Below are 19,895 nucleotides of genomic sequence, written 5' to 3'. Positions count from 1 at the left end.
GTAAGAAGATTCGAGAGGGCCGCGTAATCAGCAGCCGAATAGCCAGCTGGGCACTGACACTCCAAGGCCTACCAATCACAGTGAAATACGCAAAGAACAAGAAAAGTCCAATGGCCCAAGGTCTTGCCGATTTACATGATTGTACCTTTGACAGCATGGAAGCAGAGGACGGAAAGATACCTCCGGAGGACAACAGGTACCTGCCCTTCAGGAAGGAGACATGTGCCGACCTACCAGTGGTATACATCGATGGATGCTCCAAGATGAAGGAGAACAAGCTTCACGCTGGGTCAGGAGTCATTTGGGAAACTGGCCCACTCGCAGGGATTCAAGAGGGATTTCAGCTGGGACCAAAGTCAAACCAGTATGCAGAGTTGGTCGGGGTACACATCGCTGTCCAGATGGCATCCGATAACCAAATACGGACCATGGTGGTGTGCACTGATTCCAACTACGTACAGCACAGCTTCCTGCACCACCTACCCATATGGAAAAAAAACGAGATGAAGAACCATAGTAATAAACCAATTCGCCATCGAGAACTATTCGAGGCCATAGATAAGATGGTTCAGAACAAGGATATGAAGATATTTTGGAAGAAAGTCAAAGGACACTCCAAGATACCTGGTCAAGAGAAAACTGGGAACGACCAAGCAGATGCTATAGCAAAAGTGGGAAGCCTGGAAGGCACCCCGTGGAAGCTAGAAGACCAAACCGACAGAGACGGACAACAAGAGTCGACGAACCAAGACATCGCCGTGATAAGACTGGTCACAAGAAGTGGGAAGAACCCGGCAGAAGCTGAACCAGAGCCCAATTGAACAGTGCCCAGCCTTCCGAAGACCTGATCAGAATGCAACAAGAGGACGAAACACTAAAGACACTCGCCGATCATATCCAAGATCCAGCAGGAAAACCAATCACTACTGACAACTTGAATGACAACAAAGAGCTCGAGATCATGCATAGCCAAATCAAAAGGTTCTCAATGCGAAAAGGGCTACTGGTATACACAAACGAAAAAGACGGTCGACCTAGATGGGTAGTCCCCTCTCAATATCGAGAAATAATGTTACAACACGCCCACAATGAACCGTGCAGCGGCCACCGATGCGAGGTGAATACGGGACAGATGCTGCGACAGGTGGCCTACTGGCCAAAAATGGGGGAAGACATACACAAACATGTGTCCAACTGTCTCGTGTGTTGTAAGTACCAGCCAACGACCTCACAGCATAGGGCACCCCTACAGAGGAGGGGAGCAGATTATCCTTGGTCCAACCTACAAATCGACTGGATAGGACCTGTCAACCGATCAACCAAAGGGAACAAGTACATGCTAACTGTGACCTGTGCATTCTCTAAATGGACAGAGTGTTTACCAGCACCCAACAACACCGCGGAAACAACCGCTATACTACTGATTAACCAAATATTCAGTAGATGGGGCCTACCGTCAACGATCGATTCAGACAAAGGAAGCCACTTCACAGCCGAGGTCATCACAGAAGTGTGGAAGATGTTGGGAGTAAAAAGACAATTACATGTCGCATACCATCCACAATCCTCAGGACAGGTGGAAAGAGCCAACAGGACCATCGTGAGCCTCCTAAAGAAATATGTGTCTACCACAGGCCGCGACTGGGATACGAAACTACCCCTAGTCTTGATGGCCATGCGAGCCACACCCAACCGGGCTACAGGCAGGACACCCTTCGAGATCATGACAGGGAGGCTAATGACCCTCCCAGTACACCTGTTATATGTCCCAGCGGAGGACGAGACCCCGACGGCAATGACGCCAACTGAATACCTGACGGGACTCAATAGTCACCTACAGAGCACATTCGCTATGGTCAGGGACCAGTTGCAAGTAGAGGCTCAGGGGAGCAAAGCATACTATGACCAAAAAGCCAGCCACGCAGAATACCAGCTAGGAGACCAGGTGTGGTACCTCAATTACGAGAAAAGGAAACAGAAGTGCAGGAAATTCCTGCCTTCCTGGACAGGACCACACGAGGTTGTTGACAAAATGTCCCCAGTCGTATATCAGCTAAAAATCACAAAGACAGGAAGAGAGCAGCAATACAAGTGGGTGCACATCAACCAAATCAAACCGTACCCTGTGCTGGTGGAGCGAGATGAGGAATAAAGGTGGAAAAGGGGGGGGACTAAACTAATGGGCTTATCACACTACAATAATATGTAACATGTTTTCCAGGGAATGGCAGCCCTCCTGCTCACGCTCCTGCTAACGTACCTTGTCAAGCTAGAAGGGAGCCAAGAGCTGATCAAGCCAGGACCAGAATCCGGGGTGATGCTGAGAGACTCCTCCAGCTTCCTAGTAACCGAAACGAAAATAGTAACCCAACAAGTCTATGTCTCCTTGGAACCTGCCTTGGTGGTAAAGAAGCACTTCGGGAAGTTACCACCCCAAGCCACCCAAGCAACCCGAATATGGTATTATGACTTCCTAGGATATAGTGAACAGAATATCGGAACGATCCTGAAGCAATTACAAAGAACCATGATACTTCCCCCCACCACTGTCAACCTAAAACGTTCCAAGAGGTCTATCGGCCTGGGAGGGGTCTTTGGAATACTATCCGGTTTTAGCTCCTTAATCACACTAGGAGTATCCATATCCAACGCCGTAAAGATTGGACACCTCACGCAAGGTATCGAGAATTTACAGCTCGATATGCATCAGATCCATCAGCAAATACAACACCAACAAAAGAATCTGGTCGAAATGGGATCCACCCTCCGAGACACCGTGGTTCTCGTAAACCTACATTCTATCATGATTAACTTAACATTCCAAGAATTGAGTTCTGCAATCCGAGGTCTATACGAAGAAGAGAGTATTCGAGAGCCAATTCAGTGGGTGATCCAAGACTTGTTGCGTAGCATCAGCGGCAGCGTCAGTGATCTTATACAAGGACAAATTCCGTCATATCTGGTAACTCCAACACTGATAAAAGATGTGCTACAAGCAGCATCCCCGGAAACAATCAGTCCAACTCAAGTACAAATTGCCTTCAACATGGGTACAGCCACACCCATACATGTGGACCCCCAAACTAGACAGCTGGCATTTTTGCTAAATTTACCCCTGGTCAAACCCGGAAATGTATTTCGATTGCGGACAGTATTGAACGTGGGTACATGGAATAACGACATTTACTCCAAGATGGAAACTCCCTTAGTGGTGGCCTACCAGGAAGAAGGCCCCCTTAAGTACCTGGTGCCTGACCTAAACCTGTGTCAAATAATGAAAGAGGTTCACTGGCTCTGCCCAGGGGAACCATTTCTGACCAATACAGCAGAACTAATGTGTGGTCTGTCAAACCTAAGCTCCAAGGAAACTTGCAAGTTTAAGCTAAGTAAACCCAAAGAAAGAACCGGAACAGTGGCCATGATAGCTAATGCCCAGTGGTTGATTAGCACTCCTCTAGACACGGCAATTGTTTCCACCGATCAACACTCCATAACCATGGAAGTTCCGATTCCAAGCCACGTCGCACTGGTCACGATACCAAGAGGAACATTCGTACGCATAGGGGACAAGGTATTATATAACCTAGACAAAAGCCTACACCAAGCGGAGGTAGAAATAGTAGACACATTCCGAGGCCACAAGTTTGAGATAAGCAGCACTCTGTCCAACTTGTTGAACAGTAAAGAATTCCATATGGTGAAATTATCCCTCAGCGAATCAGAGATTAACATAACAGATCTTACTTGGGCGACCGAAGTGGCTGGATATCAGCGAAATCAACAGATGGGGATGGGAATCACAGGGGCAACAGGGATGATCATACTAGTCCTGGCTATTCTAACCTTAACATACCGTGTGGCCAAAATGAATGCCGAACTTAAAAGACTAATCGCAGGCACAAGCCACCTACCATTCGAGCCCGGGAACAGGGATAGAGCCAAGGCCTGATGATGCCACCCAAGAATAACCGAAGAAACTATCTTTTTAACGATATCTCCTATAACACGTAGTCAATAGAATAATTTTTCCCTCCCTTATCGTCTTACCTTCCTTTAGAATTTTTTTTTTCCTCTCTCTTGTCACATATAACCTGTTAAGTTGTGACACGTACGCGCGCGTTGTAAGGAATAGCAGCAAAACTTGAGGACAATCGATGGTTCATGATGGAAGAAGGGTATACATATTTTTAAAAATAACCCGTGGCCATTTGACCACTGGTCATTTTTAAAAGGGCGGAATGTTGTATCCTAACCCTTCTTCCATAATTGAGATTAATAATATTTGATGATTTTTATATATTATCTTTTTACTTGTTTTTTTTAATGAGTGAAACACACCAAAGCGCACCAAACTGCAAAACACCAGGTGTTGTTAAGTAATGAACGAGAGGAGGGCTAGGATGACAGAATTGCAACCTTGCTTCAAGGCAAAGGCAGTGAAAGGAAGCAGAGGGCCTTTGTCTAAGTCATAACCACAGAAAGCCAGGAATCATCACTGATTGTGTGTTAGGGATTCCGAGCTAATTAGAACACGTGCACACAGAAAGGGAGGTAGAAGCACGCCTTGTTCTCCTGCAGCTGAGGAAACAAAGATAAACCCAAAGAGGCCTTGGACCTGAAATTAAGAATAACATTCCCAGAGCAGAAGGTTGGAGGGACAGGGGAGAGCTGATTTAAAAAAGTGTTGTATATCTCTCAAGGCGGGCAGACCCAGCTAAATAACACGGCTGCGGGGGTCACCAGAAGTTCGCGTTCGCCTAGTTAAGACAAAAAGCTCAATTATTCTGTATTGCTATTAAAGTAACGTTAAAGTCGGAATTTAACAACAGGGTAGGCTAAAGTTATTGATATTCACACCCACTCCAATTAAACCAGGCCACAAGTTACGCCTACTGAACCATCACCATCATTAAGTCAATATGAAATGTTATTTCCATACTTTAATGCTTTCTATACAATTCGACCCGAAGCATATGCATGAAAAGACAAAAGTAAAACTTATGAAAAGCCAGGATAACGGGATGAATCACCACCAGGTCGAATATAAATACATAGTAAAAAAACGATGTTAAACCCAGGGTCGGAGAGAAAGGGAGATCCCGGCCGTCTTTGTATCCCCGCAGCGCGGGAGGGGAGTGTGTGTACGCTCGGGGAGACGCCTCCACTTGGGTCGGGCACCACGATGGGAAACGACAGACCTTGGGTTACATGCGGAATCATGGCTGTGAAATAGTAAGGGACAAATGTTAACTTAAAACTTTTGGCCATTTCTTTGTGCGCCGGGTCGGAGAGAGCGTTGCCCCTCCCTCCAGGTGGTGCGAACAAAGACGCCTATGAGACATTTGTGACGTCTGTGTTTTGGGTTCATGGGGAAGGCCAGACAGGAGATAATGTTGCGCCCAGACAGAGAGACGACCTCGAGGCAATTGTAACATCTGATTGTTTGCTCGTGGGTTTTATGGAGGGAGTGTGACAACGAATATACCGTCAGTGATGCACACAAGGACACACGGACGTACGGACACACACATGGACACACCTGCCTACGGACAGATCCTGACACAAAAAAAATTCGAAAGAAGTCCCGCCTTGTGGGCGGGATCCAGGGGGATTTTTCGGCATAAAGTAAAGGATCCTGAGCATTGGAAACCAGTGCGACGGGAGGGTCGACTCAGGAACGAGTGCGACCAGAGTGGGTCCACTCAGGAGTGCGACCAGCGGGTCCACTCAGGAGTGCGACCAGAGGGTCGACTCAGGAGCGAGGGCGACCAGCGGGTCGACCCAGGAGCGAGCTCGACCGGGAGGGTCGACTCAGGAGCGAGCTGCGACCAGCGGGTCGGCTCGACTCATCTTCAGCTCGTCAACCTCTGCCGAATCGGGGGTCTCTGCTGCCACCGGAGTGGTGAGCATCGCGGATCGGCGACAACCCAGAGCTGCACGCTACGAGCGAGTTGTGGGCGCCACCTACCGACCGGGTTCCGAACTGCGACAGCGTATCAACAGCCATCCGAACCAATTCGCCACGGGATCGACTGATACGTATGACGCGCACCGCCCCCTCACCACACGACCACCAGGCGTCTGTTTGACCTAAAGAATCGACTCCGAACACTGACTATTCAAGACAACTCTTACCACTCAAAAACACTCGAACCCATAAGCCATCCGTGGCTGGAAAGCATCACAACGAGACCGAGTGATGGCCCTCCGTCGTTTATAAGAGTATTCTTAATTTTTATCTTTAATATTTAGTGGGATGTACTCTTAATCGCATAAATTCCCAACAGATCCATCAATACGAACTGATTCTTGGCACCTCCTTCCGCCGAGCCACGCTCACGTGGGGAGTGGTGGCCCACCGGATCCTTATCAGGTGATCTGGTCCCCAATTAGTAAACTTGGTATAAGATAACGATCTTCGGAAAAGGAGCACCGTCGCAGGCCCTTACTCCGGGCCGTTCTGTTGTCAGATAACCTGCCGATGTATCTGTTGAGATTGGTGCCTTTAAGAATAATAACTGTTTTTGATTGTGTTTTTATCGCCGTATAATCTTTCAAGTATCTTTTAATCATAATCGCCGCACGTACTCGCATCCTCTACAAATATTCAACTGTCCCGTGACCCAAGGTGCTAACAACGTGATAAGGGTTGCGTATGGTCAATAAGGAGTGTGGTACTGCGTGAACAATATTGAGTATAATCATTCATTAGCGTTAAGGTTTTCTTAGCATAGTATTTGCATATTTCAACGACTCTCTCTCTCACTAACAACCATCGCGTTATGAACAATATTGAGTATAATCATTCATTAACATTAAGGTTTTCTTAGCATAGTATTTGCATATTTCAACGACTCTCTCTCTCACTAACAACCATCGCGTTATGAACAATATTGAGTATAATCATTCATTAACATTAAGGTTTTCTTAGCATAGTATTTGCATATTTCAACGACTCTCTCTCTCACTAACAACCATCGCGTTATGAACAAGATTGAGTATAATCATTCATTAACATTAAGGTTTTCTTAGCATAGTATTTGCGTGTTTTAACGACTCTCTCTCTCACTAACAACCATCGCGTTATGCGGGATCCATGTGCAGTTGTCAAAGTGAAATCAGACAATCGTTGATGATACTGTATTGATGCCGTGTTGACGTTCCGGGATTGAGAGTTCGCATATTATATCATAGTTAAGGTTGAATTAGTAATAAATTGATTAATACAGAAGTGGTTGTGTGATTCTTTCCTGAAATCTATGCATAAGATCTGCTTCTGCGTTGAGATTTGAACTTGGTGACCTTAATAAACACACTAATACATACTCAGTAAATGTTAAAACGATAACGGGGTGAACCGGGGACCTAAAAATATAACCACGAATAAACACTCTGGGAATGTTAAAGCGAGAATGAGACAACCTAGACAACGATGCCGAGTTAATCTAAGTTAATCTTGCATACTTACACCACACCTGCATAACTGCATACGATTAATTGCCTTATTCCGATCGATAACCCACCCTCGTCACCGAGGCGGGGTCTGGTTATCATAACGACTTGCATTATCATAATTACACCCACTCGCATAATTAATACGATTACCTCTCGAATTGGCATAATTAAAATGTGCGTAATTACATAAATTAACATATTTCCGGATAATTACACATTTGGCCAAATTTCATTTAATTATTATTATTTCCACTGAATATTCATAACCCACATATACAACATAATAATTTCACCCACGCACGCATACAACATAACAAATTTTCATACCCAACATATACAACACCACGCTGCCGTGTGTTGCACTCAAGAGTGACGTTACCGCTCCCCGTGTCCAGCAGAATCCGGGTACGCCGCCTGTTCACCTGCCCTTCGACGAGCGACGTGGCCCCCATTATTCCTGCCACAAGCTCCCGCAGCCAGTCACCCGCAGTCGCCGCATTCTGGGGTGTTGTTGTCGGCATCTGCCTGGGGGTCACTCGCTCACCATTATCACGACAGTTTATTTGTGTTGGGACCACGTCGATTGCACCCCTCTGTGGTCCCCTCTTTAGGGAGGCCTTGGTGTTTAACCCTGGTGCTTCTCTCGCGCGGGCGATCTGGGGACTGTCTCTCACGAGATGCCCCCATTGGTCGCATAGATAGCACGCACGGGGAAGGTCGGTGGCTCCATAGGAGGCCCCTTGTCCACTCCCCCTTACCCTCCCAGTGCGCATTTGTTCGAGTTCTGCCTCCTATTGAGATACTCGCCTGGTTAGCCCCCCGACCATGGAGCGTAGCCCTCCCACCTCGGACTGGACTATCTCCGCTGTGGACTGCAGCTTGGTCACATTCAGGTGTACTTGGGTCACCTCCCCACATACTTGGGTTATGCTGTATGTGTTGGGTTATGAAATTTTGATAAAAATAATAAAAATTAATAATTTTCCGAGAAATGCGCAAATCGCATTAATTATGATAGTGTGTGTATTAATATGCATAAATTATGATAATCACGGAGATAATCGTAGTAATTTATGCGGATGCTTGCGGTTATGTTAATGTGTGCAGTTGTGATAATTAGGCTTAGCTTCGTTTATCCAGAGTTATATCAATCAGGATAACACGATTATCGTCGATTAAACATTTACTGATTATCTTAGTGTGTTTATATTATTTTAGGTCTCGAGGTTCAGATCTCATCACAGGATACAGTTATCAAGAATAAGATAGTTTTGCATGGACTTGGAAAGAAGCACTCGAACAGTTGGTGTTAAGCAATTTTAATTCTAAACAAGCACATGACACTCTAGTATGTGAAAGCGAGTATACGTCAATAAATTCCTGGGCAATTTTATGCAATTAACGAAATTGAAACGCAAAGACAGTTTTTCTTTTAAAGTCTTATTCGTGTGCGTGCTGTGTGTGCGTTGTCCCCTTGTAATATTAATTAATTCTTAGAGTCGGGAGTTGTGTCGTTAGCTTGTGTGGTGTGGGAGGATACGAACAGTGGCCAGAAGTTTTCTCTGGGTTGGGCGTGGCCGCCGCTCTGCTCCTGCTGCTCCCTCGCTCGGCGTGTCGCTCGGCTTTTGCTCTCTCTCTCTCTCTCCACTGCTCGATGACGAGTTGGCACGATGCTGTCCTTGAAGATGCTCCGTCGCTCGTGTCGCTCGGTGTCGCTCGGTGTCGCTCGGTGGCGCACGGTGGCGCCCGGTGGCGCACGGTGGCGCCCGGTGGCGCACGGTGTCGCTCGGTGGCGCACAGTGGCGCACGGTGGCGCCCGGTGGCGCACGGTGGCGCACGCTTGGCGATCTCCACCTTTCCTGCGGGTTGTTCGCTGGTCGTCACTCTGACGAGTAGCGATGCTTCGTTCGTGGCAGGGTGGACGTTGGCGTCTTTGTTGGCTTCACTCGCAACTCGGCGACTCAGGGTAGCGATTCTTCTCAGGTGGTGCAGACCTCGGCTTGTAGCGGCCAGCTTCCTCTGCAAACCTCGTCATTCTGGATGACGAAAACTTCTTGACGATTTCTGGTGGGGCCCGTGGCCCGGACGATGTGGGGCTCAGAGCCCCTGACGATCTGAGTTGAATGGATTTTTCCCCGGCTTATATTCAGAAAATCCACTCAATCTTCCCGAGTTGTTTGAAGGCTGTCATATATCTTTCTGTGGGTTGAACACATCTGCGTCCGTGTGTTTCGTGTGTTTATTAGTGAAGACACAGCTGTGTAACCCTTCTGGGAGGAGGGGTGTGGAATATTATTTGCTTGCGTGTGCAAATCTTGCTGTTTGTGCTCAAAACGTGATCACCCTCCTCTCTCTTTTGCGAGAGAAAAACAAACTAAAACAGAGCGAGAATAAGCAGACATCACCGCGTCCCCTCCTCGCGACCTTCCTAACCCTCCAAGTATTCATGAGCCATCTGTTTGTGCTGCGGGAAGACAAAGGCGGCCGTGCTTAACTCAAACACGCAAGCACCCACTCCTCTCTCCGCGTCTCTTGCGAGAGAAAACAACCAATGTCAGCACAAACCCCCCCCCTTTGTGACCTTTTTGCTCCCTCCTTGCTTGTCAGACCCCGCTGGAAGACAAAGGTGGCTGAGGAGATGTTTGCAATACATTTATGTGGTCCTGTGTGTTACATTTATTCTTGAATTATATTTTATGAGTTCCTTCGGTCTTAGTATCGTGGTTATCATTCGTCTATGTTTAATGAATATTCGTAATGCTCCTCGTCACATTATTATTTTGGGCTTCGCCAAGTTTAGTTCTCCAGAGATTGGTGTTTTATTCTGAGTTAATTTTTTATGTCCTGAGGTTAAGTGCACGCACTTAAGCTTTCTGGAATTCGTACTCTTTAGTTTTTCGGAAGGTCGTGTAGATAGGAAACATATACTTCTAAATAATATGTATGCGGTGAATATAAGGGAATTACTAATAATAATATTATTGTTTGTTGGTTAATTATCTATGTTAAGTTTCTACTTTTCGGTAAGGAAAACGTTAAGAAAACGCGAGTTTCAACCGTTGTTTGCTCTGCACCTTATCTGTACATCTCCAGATGTTTTTGGGAGGTTAGTCCATACATCTTTTGTCCATCTGGATGTCTATGACCTCTCTGTCACCGACTTCTTACCAGTTTAATGGCCGTTTCACAGATTCCTGGTGTGTTTGTAGTGGGTTGTTTTCATTATTTAATTAAAAGGTATATATAGATATAATAAAAAGAGAAATAGTTTTTTTTCTTAATTATTCTTAATATTAATAACGGAAAACAGGGCATAGATCCAACAATTACCTCCTCACGTACATGGGTCTCATGGCCTGTGATCTCCTATGCCGGTCTGTATCCCTGCCACCCATCCTGGGGTTGTCTCACGGGGTCCTGGAGGCTCCCTCGTCCCCCCCCCCCCTCACCGTTCTCGCGAGCTTCTCCTCTGGAAAAAGACTTGCAATGGTGTGCTCCTGTTCCAGCCATCAGAATTGCGCACGCTCGCGAGCAAATCTCTCACACACGTGCGCGTGCTCGGCAAGGGTGTTAGATGGGGGATATGGGCAGTTCGCATCTGGCTGCCACCACGTTGTGCTTGTCAGATACTGCTGAACTTTCTCGGCGGCGAGGTCATCGATGATCTCGGCAGTGTATCCCAGGCGTACGCTCTGTGTTAGCAAGCGTGATTTATTTTAGTGTCCGCTCACTGAGATCTGAAGTGTGAAGTTCACATCGTGGTTATTGTTGTCGTGGTGGTAGTTGTTGTTTACCCAGGTAGAGCCTCGCTCCTTCTCTGTCTTGTAGGGAGGCCGCTTTGGATTGCACCGTCTCTTCGATTTCACATTAACATGCTAATTTATTACATTAACATCACTAGCCCCGGCCACTTCCTTATGACCCTTGGGCTACACCCATTTCAAACCTTTTACAACAGTCTGCCTCAGCAGCAGACCATGCATTTTCTAGCAGAGTGTTTTTGTTTGCTTTCTGACCACAAGTATTGTGGTTAATGCACACATGATTCCTTATTTGGAATACAGTACAGTACTTATTTCAATTGTGATGTTTATTTTAGTTGCCGTTAACCTAACCCCATTATTTAGGTAATGCTTAAGTATAATGATGTATTTTGAGAAGCTCACAATGGCCCTATACAAAATTGCATTTCATACAGTAATAATGATACGCTAATCGATGCCTGGTTATAGTCAAGGGATCGTCCCCTGCTGGTCAACCATGTTACGCATTTTGATGATCTGGTCATGGCTACTCAATGATATTGAGTTGGAGAATCGTGTTCTATACCTGGAGAATTCCATGACGAAATGGGGCCTTGCATATGTTCTACAAAAAGATCACCTCCCTGGGAAAATCTTGACCTAAAGCTTTCGTAACTGCAGGAATTCATATTCTTTGGGTCTTTCGGTTAAGTGACGTGACTTTACCGAAAGACCCAAAGAATACCTCCCTGGGAATTTAATGTCATACAACACTGCACCTGCTCAGCTCTCCATGAATAATCAGGTCGTTCTACACGTGGTGGAGGAGCGCCTATACCAGGTTAATGTGTTCATGACCTTATTTGGCATCCAAAGTGTCACTTCAAATTAGTCTAGCAGCATTCTTTCATTAGACTCTGTAACACTATGTGGAAGCTGCCTGGACTTTTTTACATACAAAGCTGTGAGTGTCCATCGCCAAGGTCTAGTCCATTGCAAAGGTCTTGTCAATAAAACAGGCAATAGTCTACATTATAGACTGCCAATACACTCACTGAGGTTAAGAACCAGGCTACAGTCTACATTATAGACTGCCAGTATGCTCACCGAGGTTAAGAACCAGGCTACAGTGTACATTAGTCGTTTTTTTTCTTCTATTCACTTTATTTGTATTATTATTTTATATCTACGTGACTTTACCGAAATAACCAAAGAATATGAATTCCCGCTATCACAAAAGTTTTAAGTCAAGATTTTCCCAGGGAGGTGATCTTTTTGTAGAACATATGCAAGGCCCCATTTCGTCATAGAATTCAACAGGTACAGAACAAGATTTTATAAGAATGCAAACAGTCAGGAAATTAACAATGCACATATGCAGCTTAAGTTAGATCTGTTCATCCTCGCATTCAAGCTCATCTGAGCCTGGCTTCAGACCTTTAAGTTGCAAATGAACATTAATTTATACATTTCTGCATAATACAAATAGTATCAACAGCCTTTGCTATGTTAGCTAATTTTTCTTAAATAAATATTCCTGTCATAGCTAGACAACCGAAATTGTGTGCTTGGAGTTTTTGGTAAATATTCATTTTGAAGACACTTGGGTGTCGAGTCATATTTATGACCATTTGCCCTCTCATTGTGTGCCTTAGCAGCCCGTGTGATGAATTAGGGAATCTCTTTCACTATTTCATGAAAATATGAATATGTATAGATGTGTAAGTCATGTGTGACTGTATATATGCATTCCTCTGTGCCTCAATACTCACGGAGATGGTGTGGATATGTTTTTCTGTCTGCAGCTGATGCTCGCTCTGCAGAGTTGGTCTGATGGAGCAAAGGCACTCAGCGCAGCTCGGTACAAGAAGGAAACAATGCGACCAGAATGCAAACAGCATGGATCGTACTGGAAACTTGACACAGCACCAGAGAACACACACAGGAGAGAAACCCTTCAAGTGCACTGTGTGTGGGAAGGCGTTTGCACAGTCATCAACTCTTCAGACCCACCAGAGAACACACACAGGAGAGAAACCTTTTAAGTGCAGTGTGTGTAAAAAGGTGTTTGCACGGTCATCCATTCTTAAATCACACCAGAGAACACACACAGGAGAGAAACCTTTTAAGTGCACTCTGTGTGGGAAGGCGTTTGCATTGTCATCAAATCTTAAGATCCACCAGAGAACACACACAGGAGAGAAACCTTTTAAGTGCACTCTGTGTGGGAAGGCGTTTGCAATGTCATCAAATCTTAAGACCCACCAGAGAACACACACAGGAGATAAGCCCTTCAAGTGCAGTGTGTGTGGGAAGGCATTTTTTTTATTCATCTACTCTTAAACAACACCAGAGAACACACACAGGAAAGAAACCTTTCAAGTGCACTGTGTGTGAGAAGGCGTTTGCACAGTCACCACATCTTCAAAGACACCAGAGAACACACACAGGAGAGAAACATTTCAAGTGCATTGTGTGTGGGAAGGCATTTGCACAGTCATCACATCTTCAAAGACACCAGAGAACACACACAGGAGATAAGCCCTTCAAGTGCAGTGTGTGTGGGAAGGCATTTTTTTATTCATCTACTCTTAAACAACACCAGAGAACACACACAGGAGAGAAACCCTTCAAGTGCACTGTGTGTGAGAAGGCATTTTCATGGTCGTCATATCTTCAGACCCACCAGAGAACAAACACAGGAGATAACCCCTTCAAGTGCAGTGTGTGTGGGAAGGCATTTTTTTTATTCATCTACTCTTAAACAACACCAGAGAACACACACAGGAGAGAAACCTTTTAAGTGCACTCTGTGTGGGAAGGTGTTTGCAATGTCATCAAATCTTAAGACCCACCAGAAAGCACACACAGGAGAGAAACCTTTTAAGTGCACTCTGTGTGGGAAGGCGTTTGCAAAGTCAACAACTTTTCAGACCGACCAGAGAATACACACAGGAGATAAACCCTTCAAGTGCAGTGTGTGTGAGAAGGCGTTTTCAGATTCATCTGCTCTTCGACGACACCAGAGAACACACACAGGAGATAAACCCTTCAAGTGCAGTGTGTGTGGGAAGACATTTTTAGATTCATCTAATCTTAAACAACACCAGAGAACACACACAGGAGAGAAACTCTTCAAGTGCAGTGTTTGTGGGAAAGCGTTTGCACATTCATCAAATCTTAGAAAACACCAGAGAACACACACGCATCAGAAAATCCACAAGAAGTGTAATCTGAAATCAGCTTGTGAAAGTCAAAGTGCTGCAATGACCCCATTGTTCATGAAACAAGAACCAGAAGACAATCCCAGCCTGGACACTTTGAAAGGTATCAAGGTGAAATATGAAGAGGCGAAAGTGAAATGTGAAGAAGTAACAGTGAAGAGCGTAGAAGTGAAGGTTAAATTTGAAGATTATTCAACTCCAAAATCGGACCTTCACATAGATGGAGGCAGTGTGAAACAGGAACTAAATTCTGACTGTGAGGCAGAGCGAGGCAACTCCCAGGAGTTTGTGGATGTGGAGGTGTGGGTGGACTTCTTAGACAATACAAAGTCAAATGGAGACCAGGTAGATGTGCAAGCTTCAGACAATTAAGTTCCAATGGATGCACTTTTGTCACAGGCCTTTCTAATGAATATAATGTGAAGTTGAACACTCAATTTCTAGGTTCAAACTGCAGTGTAAGCGTGGCCATTATTTGTGAACCTGTGGGTTGGGGCGATCTCTAACCAGGAGTGACTCAAGTGTTTTGTATCATATCTCATCTTAGACACTCGATGGGTGCCCATAATGGGCATCTGCCCCTGTGTGCCACAAGGTGACCGTTCACTGGCCTGCATGTGGATATGAGTTTGTAAGTCGGGGGAGATGATTGATATGCCAGTCGGATTTGAACCTTGAACCTCTGCAACAAATAAAGAATGTACTACTACTTGGCTTCCCTCTATGAGAGTGCTGCACATATAGGCCTCATCTCGGCAGAGATCAACTTGTAAATACGTTGCAACGTGACGCAGTACATTTCAGTATAGGAATAAAATGTTGCCAATGTGCCCTTTGATTATTTTGAATCATAATTGAAAGAATACCCGTCTGATTTTGTACGTACATACAACATTTTGTGTATTAATGTCAAACATGGAATATGTGCTGTCAGGACAAAGTATTTGTTTTGGTGGTAACCTGTACAAAAACTCACGTGAGAGCTGTTATTTTTGTGATACGAGTCAAAGGGTATTTTTGTGAATCAGGACGCATCTGACTGGGGCAACTCATTGTCTTTGAAATCGGGAGCATAGTCGGATCATTCATCAGTTAAGGTATGCCACTTATAAGTTACGTATAGGAGATACATTCTCCACAAAAACACTAATTATCATTTTGTATTACGTATACATTTTGTCGAACTGAGACTTGAAATGGACCTTGCCGATGAACATCAGTTGAAGCAAGCCGGACTGTTGAGACATTGTACACCAAAACCAGTCCACAGGTGGCTTGTACTGAACACGTGTAGTGCCATAAGAGAGGAGGGTCTGCTGGGGGCTCTAGGATCCTAGGCAGATAAGCCCTCGGCGCCAGGTGCTAGGATCCCAGGCACCCCAAACAGTTAAGCCCCTTGGCGCCACCAACGGGGGGGCTGTGCGTGCTCTGTGGGATATCTGGGGGCGCACACAACCCCACCCCTCGTTGGGGACGAGGCATAAAAGGGCAGCTCCCTGGCCGATCGGGGCCAGTTGCAGCTCAAGACCCAAGACCAGCCAGCTTAGGACCCTGGACCCCCTCGTCCTGCTTTTTCTTGTATGGGCCGGGACGCTGTGAGGGCCAGTGGTGGGACTCTGGGACTCCCGGCTCTACGTCCTTGTAAGGGCGCGTTCCGAGGAAGCCAGAGTCCAGACCCGCACCTTGGCTGGATCGGGTCAATTAGCCTCCCCTAGAGTAATTGCAGCCGGAGGACCCCAGAGCATAGCGAGAGTAGTGTATCTAGGCTGTGTACCTAGGCTATGTACCTAGGCTGTAACAGAGTATCAGGACTGTTGGAGTGTTTTATTGTAATAAAGAAGATACCTCTACAAGTGTCTCTGGAACCCATTACACATGCATTCCTAAAAGGCCGTGGTATTTATAGTTTGTGTAAAACATTCCTTTGTTTCGTGTAGAGAACGTTCAATGAAAGATGTCTGCCGATCTGTTTTTTCGCAAGGAGGTACTTTAAAGAGCACATTTGAAGGCATCGTGGATTTTTGTTACAGATTTGTATTCTAGCCTAGGTTTTATTGAATTTTAACTTCTATTTAAATTAAACTTTAGATATATGTCTGCATTGATATCCCACCTTGTTTACCACATGTTTACTTAAATATGTAGATTCTCCCTCTGAAGACGTCACCTCAAATTAACGAGTGGGTTACGTCAGGGCCTCCTTGTGATGTCACCAAGAGCAGAACTCGCCTCCACGGAATCTAATGACTGCATTTACACAGTAATCAAATCTTCACAACTGCCAGGGAACACATATTAAAAACCACTTAATGTACACTTGGAAGGCATTTTGAAATGTCTTGAAACTGAAACACGCGTAAGGAGGTCTACAAGGAGCAGGGTCTGAGATTGACGTGTGAAATTTGAAGTTCCATAAGCCCATCGTTTGTGATTCAAGGACCCAATAAAAATGGCAGCTGGGAAACGTCACCATTCGTGAAGGTGGCCTGTGAAGGCTCCAGGGTTTGACTTCCAGGCCGCTAATAGAGCCCGAGACGAATCACAGCCATTTGTGGATGTGAAAGTATTGTAGGACTTTTCGGACAATGTCGAGTAGAAGCAGACAGCATGTGTGACCATAAGTGTTGGGTAGACCTGTAACCAAATGCACGAGACACGGTTTCCCAATGTTTATTTCAATTGTTTAGTTTTTAGTTGATTTGGAATGCAGTACGTATTTCAATTGTGATGTAAATTTTAGTTGACGTTTACCTAACGCCATTACTTGGGTAAGGCTTAAGTATTGAATATCGCGTTTTTAGCAGTCTCGCAGAACTTTCCAAGAACGTAACCTCCGATATTCAAGGGGCGGCTGTATTTTCTGTCGATCGAGTACAGCAGAGGAGTACGGATTTTCACCAGAAACAAGATCCCTACTTTCTTGATGTAATTAAGGCCTATGGTACCCTAAATAGGCTTGGTGCTTTGGGTTCCTTAATTTCGATGTCTCTGCCTCTGCTCACATTCATTGAGGATTTTTATGATTTTGGGCAGGCCCATCTAAAGGTGCGTGACCAGGAGTTGGAACCATTTCCTGTTCAACTCGGCTTGTGACAGAAATTCACTTCGGCCCAATGCATTACATTTGTAATGTGAAGTTACACCTGGATGATGATGATTGGCTCTGCTGGCTTCAGCCCGCAACCAATGGGGAGTCGAGTTAGGGGCGTGGCCCTGGAGCCATACAGTAGCTTCGAGAAAGTTCCAGGGGTGTGGCTGAGGATTGGTTGCGGGGCATCACGTGGGCCAGGGATTAAAAGGCGCGGAGAAGCCACGCTGGTGCCGTGGTCCGGAGCCTGCCACGTAGCGGGCCCCGCAGTCTCTCTCACGCTGTCAGCCAACAGCATGAAGGAGCAAGGGAACTGGAGGAACGAATGTGGTGGAAGCTGTGAACGAATCTGAATAAAGAATTCTCAATTCACGATGTCGTCTCAACGGGGTTTATTACACATCACATAGCATCTTCAATAATTATGTAGTTTGAGAAGCTCACAATGGCCGTATAAATAAATTGGATTCGTCGCAGTTAAAAATAATATGCTTATCGATGACTGGTTATAGTTAAGGGATTATACTGGTAGGAACGAAGTGAACCAGCCTACAATAGATTATATCGTCCGTCCGTCCGATGTCCGATTACGTGTAGCAACATCGCCCCCTACTGCAAACACTTGGCAGGACCCTACAAAAACCTTTAGGACTCAGTGAGGCTTTCCTGGCTAAACAAGTGTAACATTCCCTTATAATTCCCTGAGATAGTTTTTAATTAAAACATTTAAATTAAAAATTAACCCACAGCGGCCTAAAGCCTACAGCTAGGCCTAAAGCCTAGAACTAGGCCTCAAACTCTCCCTTCGTATCGTACCCCCGCCATTTCATTTTATTATAGCCATTCATTTGTGCGTTCCTACCAGCCCACCCCGCAGGGACCTGTTTCCCTGCTGGTCAGCCCTGTTGCATCTGCTGATGATCTGGTAATGGCTACTCAATGAGATGGCTGGCTGAGGTGCCATCTCTTGTTTTGCCGGACACACACAGTAACAAGAACAACAACTGCCATTCGCCACAAAGTGGCGGTCACGTCACCATGGCGCTTGTGCCAAGCTATGTGCACGGGGTAGACCCAGGTGCCATGGGTCGACTGACTCAGTTGACTGGCCGATGCACCATCTGTACCCCCGACTGTGCCAACACACAGTGTACACACACACACAGTGTACACACACACACACAGTTTGTACACACACAATGTACACGCACAGTGTACACGCACAGGGTACACACACACAGTGTACACACACACAGTGTACACGCACAGGGTACACACACACAGTTTGTACACACAGTGTACACACACAGTTTGTACACACAGTGTACACACACAGAGTGTACACACACAGAGTGTACACGCACAGGGTACACACACACAGTTTGTACACACAGTGTACACACACAGTTTGTACACACAGTGTACACACACACAGTGTACACACACACAGTTGTACACAGTACACACACAGTTTGTACACACAGTGTACACACACAGAGTGTACACGCACAGGGTACACACACACAGTTTGTACACACAGTGTACACACACACAGTGTACACACACAGTTTGTACACACAGTGTACACACACACAGTGTACACGCACACAGTGTACACACACAGTGTACACACTCACAGTGTACACGCACAGGGTACACACACAGTGTACACACACAGTGTACACACTCACAGTGTACACACACACAGTGTACACACTCACAGTGTACACGCACAGGGTACACACACACAGTTTGTACACGCACAGGGTACACACACACAGTTTGTACACACAGTGTACACACACACAGTTTGTACACACACAGAGTGTACACGCACAGGGTACACACACACAGTTTGTACACACAGTGTACACACACACAGTGTACACACACACAGTTTGTACACACAGTGTACACACACACAGAGTGTACACGCACAGGGTACACACACACAGTTTGTACACACAGTGTACACACACACAGTGTACACACAGTGTACACACACACAGTGTACACACACAGTGTACACACACACAGTTTGTACACGCACAGGGTACACACACACAGTGTACACACACACAGTTTGTACGCACAGTGTACAAACACACAGAGCGTACACGCACAGGGTACACACACACAGTTTACACACACACAGTGACGTCACCACTCATTAACTCGTCGGCGTTAGACGCCAGGGAAAGCTGTTCCCCGCTAGTGACGTCATGTCACCAAGATATTCAATCCCACCCCCTCCACCGCGATTTTGACTGGCGGTTCATTAACATAATTTATTCATTAAAAACCGTCGCTATTTCATTGCGACGGGTTCAGCAGCCAAGCCCAATCACCCCACGTGGGCCCGGCTCATTAACATAATTTATTCAA

The 19,895-nt window shown here is 45.8% G+C and overlaps 1 pseudogene; it reads left to right on the top strand.

The window, feature by feature from the left end:
• The window catches only part of LOC133361502 (zinc finger protein ZFP2-like), a 34,849-nt pseudogene extending 18,574 nt beyond the window's left edge, over positions 1-16,275 (top strand).
• The last annotated feature ends 3,620 nt before the right edge of the window (positions 16,276-19,895 follow it).

The sequence above is a fragment of the Lethenteron reissneri genome, unplaced genomic scaffold (genome assembly GCF_015708825.2).
Source record: "Lethenteron reissneri isolate LAM-NWPU_2019-01 unplaced genomic scaffold, ASM1570882v1 scaffold_112, whole genome shotgun sequence".
Taxonomy (NCBI): Eukaryota; Metazoa; Chordata; class Hyperoartia; order Petromyzontiformes; family Petromyzontidae; genus Lethenteron; species Lethenteron reissneri.
Note: the sequence above shows the minus strand (reverse complement) of the source record. Positions and strands in the feature narration are given on the sequence as shown.